General features: G+C 33.0%; 1 pseudogene; it reads right to left on the reverse strand.

The window, feature by feature from the left end:
• Nucleotides 1-524: 524 nt before the first annotated feature.
• Nucleotides 525-9,203, reverse strand: LOC133798304 (importin subunit alpha-4-like; annotated as a pseudogene).
• Between the last annotated feature and the right edge of the window lie 556 nt (nt 9,204-9,759).

Consider the following 9,759-nt stretch of genomic DNA (forward strand, 5'->3'; position numbering starts at 1 on the left):
TTGCTAGATAATTGGCATAAAATTCATAGCAAATAGAGATATTCTCTCTAACAATATCCTTTTCTATGAACCCCTGCCAATGCCATGCAGCTATATTGGCTCGGATGCGCTCATTGAGTGGGTCATTCTCATATGGTTCATCACGATACTCTATACCACTACAAGAAAAAATGCTTTTAATAACACCAAAAATGTGTTATCAAAACATACCATAACCCTTTTTGATATGTTAAGACCGACTATGTTATCGTAGGTCAGGGTACTTTACATAACACTTTATCATTGTTATACAGATGTGTTATTATACTGTCAACGATAACACAATTTTTGTGTTATTTTAATAAATAGATAAGTGTTTAATTATGTTATTTATAGTCGATTATATAACACATTTCAATACTTATAAATTTGTGTTATACTACACTTTAGTATAACACATGTGTTATATTAGCTTAGAGAAACATAATCTTTTTTTACTTACACATAACTAGGAAAACAAATATGAAAGTTGAAGCCAAATAAAATAACATAAATAGATTTTTATTAATTACTCAAATGTAATTACAATATTTAGTCTACTAGTCTAGGCTTAAGAAATCATATTACAACATAATTTATGCCAAATTTAGATTCCTTTATCACTAAATACAAAACAAGAAATGTATACAAAAATTAATGAAATATATTCTTCCATTCTAAAGGCCTCAACAACAAATGTTGTCAGGAATTTCTCCAAAGAAATCATCTCAATATACCTGCACATTGTAAAAAAAAAAGTCCTTTTATTATTAAGAACATAAGACTTAAGCTAGTTTCCACCAATAAGCATATAAAGTTTAAATTAAATTTGTAATAACTCCAAAACTTGACGAAACAGCAGGGTATAGCAAGATATACTACCTTGCAAAACGACTGAAGCAACAAAACATGCAACTTAAAACAAGGCTTGTGAAATGTATCAAGATAACAAATATATCATTCTCATTGATCAAAAAGTATGTGAGGAAGAATTGATTCCAGAACTCTAAATTCTGTCAATATATCCCCAAAAAAATTAAAGAATAAAAACAAAATCACACTTTGACTTCTTAAACAACAAAATCATAAAGAAAAACAATAAAATAAGCACCTAGAAACTTCTTTAGCATCTTTAATATAAGATTTAGCCCAATTTCTGCAATAAAAGTAAAAATAAATTCTGTCAATATATCCCCTGTGTGATCGCTGCCATCACACACATAAGAGTACTTAATAGAAAATGAATTGGATAAAATGATCTCCGTAAATGTACCAGAGATAAGGGACTTTATTATTTATAGCTGAATAGTACAAAGATACAAAGAGAGGGAAAAAGGAGCTGGAAACCAAGAAGTGATTAATAGGAAACTAACCACAATAATCTACTAACTATAGCTGAACCTATATTACAGTTAGAGCTAACTAACTACATGTGCAAAAGTATTTGAAAACCACATGAATATAGTTAACTCATAGTATTTAGAAATCACATGAATGTTAAATTTTGCAAAACTGAGAATCCATACAAATTTCTTTACTTGGCTGTGAGATTCATCAATATTTCTTTACATTATGGTCAAATCCCTGCATATTCAAACCTAGCCAGGTTGTCTGGAATTTCAATTTTTAAATAATAATAATAACTCAATTATTAATATTATTATAGTTGAAAAAAACACACTATCCCAGAACATAGTAATCGTTCTTGCCACCACAACAACAAACTTACAATCTTTTCTTAAATGATACATTGAAAACTTCAAAAGAAGAAAATGGAAAACTAAGATAAATACTTATCTGTTTTAGTTCAATAAAATAATAGAGCTAACAAGAAAAAGCTAGGGAATTTTCAGATGAACAATAAAATAAGAGAGCTATCAAGAAAATCTAAGACCATAACATCACCAAACTAAAGTTCAATACCACAGAAAGATATACCTGCTGCCGCCGTGAAGTTGAGAACCCCACCAGCCAGCCCCAGCCACCGTCCCTACCGAGCCCCTTCCTTGTACATCATTAAAACATGAACTTGTTCCACTTTATGAGCTTCCAATGCTTTGAGTTTGCTCCTTTCAAGATCATTTTGAATTTTTGTGATACTCTCAGATTTTGTTTCAATAGCTCCCAATATGTCTTCCATCTACTTTTCCGCATCTTCAAAAGCTGCACGAGCAGCTTCCTGGTAGTATAAATTATTAGGCAAATGGTTATCTATTAGTGTGTCAATATACTGATGTTGAAAGTCCTAATATAAATTATTAACCTCACCTTTTCACTCAAAAGCTTATTCTCGGTAGATGCAACTTCAAGTTTTCCCATGTGCTCAATAAGTTGTTTTCCCAAGGTTCCAATTCAACACCAACTTTTGCAAGCTCGGAGTAGTGTCTCTCTGTTTGAACTGCTTGTCAATCAATCAAATTGAAAAATATGTTAGACAATGAGTTGCCCAACCACATCAGCTCTAAGACTACTGCATAAAGTGAATATATGTTCTTTTACACTAATATCTGAGGTATAAACGCAAAATCATATACAACAACATGATTGATTATAAACGAAATCCACAACAACATGATTGATTATAATGCTGGGATGATTAAATCGAACCCATTAAACTTGAAATCAAATCAAACTAGCTCACTTCTCTACATTGTATGACTTGATATGCCACTTAAGTGACAGCTAATGTGACAATTCTTTTATTCCAAGAAGTTCAAAATTTTGGTAAAACAGTTGGTACATTAGCTACCATAGAAGCCTATATATATTGTCTTCACTACTCTCATTCGGGGTTAAGAGAATCAGTAGAGAATTTTTTCGGCATTTTTTTGTTCTGTTTTTTAAAGCATTTTTTTTAGAGTGTTTGTACATGGAGCAAGTCTCCCTTTGTGTAATTTTGTACTTGATACTCAAGAAAGAATAAAGTCTAATCAGCTATTATTTGGGGCTATTCTACCTTGGATGTAGGCTTTTAATTGAGTTGAACCAACCAAGTAATGTGTTTGGTGTATTTTTTGTTTTAAAGTCTTATCATTTTTTATTCTATGTTTCTGCATTACTCTTTCTTGTTTTGCTGTTCTTTAAGGGTGTAGGATTTACACCACATTTCTAAAAGAGACTTGTTTAGTCCATATATGAATAGCAATAATCTGCACACATATCAAATCAGAGCCTAACAGAGCAAGAAAATTAAATAAATTAGACAACAGAATTTATATATACTACATGATACTTTTTAGCAGTTTTACCACTGAAGCTGATCATATAAACATAATCAAAGGTTATAGAACAATTGATAAAAAAAAAAAAAATAGTGGTACAAAGCCATATCCGAATCAAAATAACTTAAATAACATTGCAAATCAGAGATATTGCACTTAGAAAATTGGTAAATATGTTAATAAAAAGAGTCAGCAAAAAGGGTGAAAAATAATACTAGAACAATTAATAGTACCTACGCTTAAATTGTGGAGTGCCATTGCTTGCTTGGCTCCGTTCATTCCACTACATTGTATACAAATATATATATATAACTTACTCATTCTAGCTAGCCACCTAAACATTTTAATGCTACTAATAATATAAAACTAATAGATTTGACAAAAGTGGCAACGAGACCAAAACAGAAGCAACCCATTTTGCTAACTTATTACTCTTTTCCAATGACTTCAATTTGGTTTATATCTAAGTGACATCTCACATATTACTTGTTCTTTATTTCTTTGTTATGTTTTGCTCAGTTAGTTGCAGAGGAAAACAAACGAAATTACCAACTAAAACCAGAAAAAGCAAATATACTTACCAAAAAATTATCGAGGTCTTGACGGTCATGGTGGGAATAGTATTATCTAAGCACATCTAGTTTCTCACAAACCATACTCATTTACTCATTCAAAGATATTCAAAATATACTTACTAGTTACTTAGAAGATATTCAAAGTCATCCATAAAACTAAAAATAAAAGAGTCAAACTTATCAAAGTGAAAAAGGGCACTGAGTTTTAAAGTGGGAAATTGATCAAATATACAATTCATAGAGGAATGCTTAAAGACCACAGATGACACTAGAGGGTCAACAAAAACTCATCAAGCACAAGCTCATATATACACATACCAATCATTAACCAATAAACTAATCTTATAACAATGAAACAGTATAACTTCAAATAAATAAACAAATCTATGCTATCTCCATCAAAAAAAGGGAACAGATATCAATGCCAATAACATGTTATGGTTACAAATTGTTTAAAGTTGATTGTTTCTAAAATCATCTCAAGAAGGGAGAATCTTAACAGTAGTTTTAATAAAACATTTTGCAATTGAAATAGCCAATTGGCTTCTTGCTAGAAATCATAGAGAGATAATTTGAAGAAAAAATTGCTCATGAAACATTACCCATGGCTGGCTAAAGCATAAACAGGTTAAAAAGCAAGGCAAAAACATATATATTAGCATTGCTTCTCTATACAAAAAGCATGGGATTTCCATAAATAATGAAAGTAAGAGATCTCAATTCCCAACTAGAAAATCAAAGCAGAAATATACCAACTAGAATGGGAAGCAGGGAGGATTTTTTTTAAAGATGTTTAGGTAGGAACACAAGTCCTTGGCAACCTAGTAAATTTCAACTTAGTATCAAGATGATAATTAGAAACAGAATAACTTACCTAGAAGATTTTTAATGGAACAAACAGAACAACCAAATTGAATGGATTATAGGACCATTTGAAAAAGATACACAGTTGCCAACTTTCTTCACATAAAAGGCAAAAGGGTTACTATTTAATTTAGAAACAAGATTGCAAAACTGAAGTTTAAAGACTTCAATATAACAAGAGTGTTCCGATGCAACCTTGGCTAACAAGAAATCTGCAAGGCAATGTCCATGTTAGTGAAATGTCATGCCAAATGCATTACAACTATAATAGCTATATATTAGATGAATCTTTCTACTACAGAAGTGCATCAGGACCAAAAGTTCTTATATCTATATATATATATATATATATATATTAAATTACACGAGTCAACTCAAATTTTATATATTTTCTCTTTTTTTTTTGGTTGTAACAGAAGTGCATGTGTAAACAAGAAAGGAAGCACAAGTATATACTGGATTTGTTCATGAGAGCCACCAAAAGTGGCATTAGAGATGGCCCATGCAGCCTCCTTTTTTATATCGAACTCTGAATGTTGGCGAAGATGTACAAGCGGGTGAATGATATTCGCCTCAATTACAGCCTGCAAAACCGAATTTAACAGAAAAAATTACAAGCCGATCATCCTACTGAGAGTTAAATTAGGCCAAAATAGTAACCATAATTGACAGCTTGGACTCTCCCAAGGTGCCAAAACCCACCACCCATGTGTTAAAGGGACGGGAAAGAAAAAGAAAACACTAAGTTTATATAAATTGCAATACTACCCAGAAGAATGGTAATGGAACAAAAATATGGATCTCTTGAAGAGAAAAATGTGTATATATATATATATATACACAACCCTGTACGTAAAAACAGAGTTAAACAAAAAATAATGAAGCCTGGAAAATCTTTTTTTTTTTCCATCAATGATTCAATGTCAGAAGCTTCTCTCTTTTTCCTTAGTGAGCTTGGTAGGTTATGTGACTTTAATACCTAAACTTCCCTATCTAGAAGTTGTGCCATTACAATAAGATTCATCAGTTTGGAATCAAGGTTAATTGACCAACAAAAGATACATTGGAAACTAGATGATTAAAGTTTGGATTCATTATCTCTCATCATTCTTAAACAAACTTAAGTTTGACAAAAATATAAGTAAAACTTCGAGATAGAATTTAATACCTGTATTTGAGCTTTATTACCAGCAGTAATATTTGAGATCGTCCAACAAGCTTCCTTCTTTATGCTCGTTTTATGGTTTTGTGTAAGGAGTTGAAAGAGGCAAGGGAGCACTTGATTGTCAATTACAAACTGGAAAATTACAAAGCAGGTTATTCTATTGATATGTTTAAGCAGGGAAGCAGAAATCATTCGATTGATAATTACCAAAAAAAGCAACGAGCTAAGACCCTGGAAATTTAATATATACTATTTTAAATGTGATTGCTTTACACAATCTAAAGATTATAACAATGTAATCAAATCACCGGTAAAAAGATAACTGATTTGTGGCATTAACTTTACCAAAATTAGCACCAAAAAGGTACTATTTCCATAATAACTTGCATTAGGCAAACTTTTAAGGAACTTAAATATAAGTTTATGAATAATGCCAAAAGAACAGAAAAGCCAACACATCATCTAGGAAACAAATTGACCACAAGTTTATTAAACAACAATAAAACAATTACCCAATAGAGCAGACTACAAAAAGAAACTGGACAGTGCATGGCTTATGTGTGGTTAATACCTGAGTCTGAGAATCATCACCAGTGACAATATTACCCACAGTCTGAAGAGCAGGTACAAGAACTGTAGGCGATGGATGCCTTTAAAATAAATTATTATGAAAAGAAACGATGTTAGATAGAGAAACGAGAAACCTAGGCCAATAACAATTCCTAAAACTAGCACAAATAGAAACAACAAGCATATACAGACAAATAACATACTAATATATGTTCTCACAATTACTTTTTTTATTATTATTTTTTGTAAACCCCACTTTGTCAAAAAAGAAACATATGGTTAAGAATTATTTCATGAAAACATATGGTTATAAAGTTTACAAGTAAAAAGAACTTACATCAGAAGTTCCACAAGCCGTGGACAGATAACTGATTCAATCACATCCTATATTTTGTTGTTGGGGCCATCTGAGAGATAAGAAAGAGCCCAGTAGGCATTCGTCAAAACTTCTTCATCATTCAGGAAAATAAGCTGCCAAAGAACTGGTAATGCAGGCTTAACCTTAGAGGCACCAAGATAAGCATTATTAATGATAGCTACATTTCCATGGTAAGCATTCAACCGCATAGTGCACAGAAATGATACTACCAGACATCTCTAAATGATAAAAAAATAAAAATTAAAAATAGAGAAATGCAACCACCTGATCAAATGGTGTAGGAGGCTTGCCACAGCAGAAGTTAGATAAAGTCCACGTAGCATTCCTTAGCATGGATAGCTTCGAGTGCTCATTTAATTGAGCCAACAAAGGAACAAGAGCCCCGTGACTAAGAACAAGATCCCTACAACTTGGTGAGTCACCAGCAACATTACCTAAAGCCCATACAGCCTGTTCATGACGAGAATGTGTATAGAAGATCAGAATTGTAGTACACAAAAAAATTGAAAGTTAACACAAAAAGGGCAGAATAATTAAGCAACAGGAAACCTTTAGAATATAACAAACAAGAGTTATCATTAAAAAATTTATAAATAAATTAGCCAAAGAAGATTATTGCCAGAAAATGTAAGTGATCAATTAAGTTTGACCATATCAGAAAAAACATAATTCATATATAGTTAAAACAGTTGAGAAATATTTGTTGCAACTCACAATAGGTAAAGTGAATAGAAAGCTACCTTCTCTCTGACATCGTCACTGCCAGAACTAAGAAGTTGCACAAACATGGGGACAACACCATGATCGATAACAACCCATGTATGCTCTGATGTTCCAGATGTAACATTGGTCAAAGCCCATGCAGCCTCAAACTGCAATTATAATAGTGTTAGGCCAAGCATCCATCTATCTCCTTTAAAAATTAATCTGACTGAAACAGAAAATATTAAAATTAAGCAAAAACAACAAGGTGCTCCTACTTGCAATTGAGGCACTTCATTCCTTCCAAGAAACTCAACAAACCGAGGCACCACGCCTGCCTTAATAACTTCATCAATTGGAGGGCTGCGCTCTGCATAAAATACAAACCAAATTAAGAACTAAATGGATATACTCCTAATAGTTCAAGCATAGAGATTACGACCAGCTCCCCTACCAATTGATAATAGCTTTCTAAACTGAGTAGTTGCCTCTAATTGTAAAGCAGAATCATCAGACCATACTCTTTGAACCATTGCAGGAATACTTTCCAACTGCTCAGAAAACACTGATTAAAAACATTGAACATAATGATCCAATCAAAAAGCAACAAGAGAAAATGATAAAAGTCAACTCTCTGAAAACATCTCATAAATGGATGTTTTTAATCAATTGTTTGCCACAGCATTTATTTCTCACTCAAACAAAACACGAACACTTAACGAATACTTGGAAATAAACCTGGCAATGGTCGGCAAACCATATCTCCAAATTATTAGTCTTATCTATCATCTCAAAACCTCATTTCAAAAAGTAGTTTCAAGCTTTCAGCTTGACACTAACTTGAGCTAGACATTTAGCCTCTCCAAAAACAAAAATATCTTATACTACAATAATGAAACCATGAATTTCAAACTTGTCTTTTCAAATGCAACAACAAAAAAAAAAACAGCTATTGAACCTTCAGTTTCACTCTCCATCCCTTTTTCCCAAACAATCAAGAGCTAAACCCATATACTAATGCAGAAAAAGACAACCCCACAATATCGGCGTTCCCATTTCAATGGTATTTGGAAATTGAATTCAAGTTTCAAATCAATAAAGGAAATCAGAAACCCTTCTCCTATCAATCATACTGAACGTTTTGTTTTAAAAATAACAACAATCCAAGGTTCGTACTTTCATTTCGGATTTCAACCACAAATCCGAACAGAAAGACCTAATTGGGACGGAGAAAAGTGGAAAATGGAAACTAAAATCAATCAACATCAGGATTTGAAAAATAATCAAAAACCATTTATTCAAATGCAAATCTGAATCGAAATTCTCGAAATGGGGAACGTACCCTCTTCTCCAAAACGGCTGCATTCTGACTGCCTTTCTCCATGGTAGGAATTGCAACGCCATGAACATGTAAAGATTCGGTGTGACGGTAGTTGGGAGCGCCATCGATTTGAGGAGACAATCATTTGTTCTGGCAGCCAGGAAAGTGGACGCTCTTCAGAATCGTCTTCTTCCCGAGCACTGATCCTCCCCTCAGCTTCATCACTTGCTCCGGCTCCTTTGAGGAGATTTGAGAGAGTGAGGAGTTCGGAGACCGTACCAAGCCGAAGAAATGGGTCTCTTCTTTGTGTCGAAATGTTGAAGGAAATGGGTCTCTGTTCTTTGTTGAAGAAATGTTGAAGGAAATGAAAATAAAAAAAGCTAAGTGGTGGGATGGCTAAATAAATTACTGCCTTTTTTTTTCATTAAGTTCCCAATATAATACTTTTTCATAACTCTTTTTTATTAGTATTATATTCATGTGTTATGGAAATGGGTATTTGGTGTAGTTTACCCCTCTCGTGAATGACTGAATTGGTGCATAACTCGAGATTCTATCCTGAGTCTTTTTATTCTCAAACCTCATAGCATCAACGTCCGATGGGGTTGATGGTGGAGGGCCATCCCAAGCCCTCGATGTGGAAGCCTTACCCTTGTCCTTGGTCATATTTCTTGTCTCAGGTGCCATTCCGTCACAAAAGTTTGCACAAATACCCCAAAAATTCTGAATTAATTTGGGCAGCACCTCACCTAGATTTCGTAACTTCCCAAATTTTCACAATCACCAAATTCTTTAATCAAAATGCAAGAGCACAACCCATAGCAATAATTCCCAAATTTATAACACTTCCTCGCAAATAAAACCCTTTGCTATTCACAAATCACTACCCCATCCACTTTGCAATGTACAAAATTGAGAAAGCACACTACTTGAAAATGAGAAAG

This window comes from Humulus lupulus, chromosome 8 (genome assembly GCF_963169125.1).
Source record: "Humulus lupulus chromosome 8, drHumLupu1.1, whole genome shotgun sequence".
In the NCBI taxonomy this organism is placed as follows: Eukaryota; Viridiplantae; Streptophyta; class Magnoliopsida; order Rosales; family Cannabaceae; genus Humulus; species Humulus lupulus.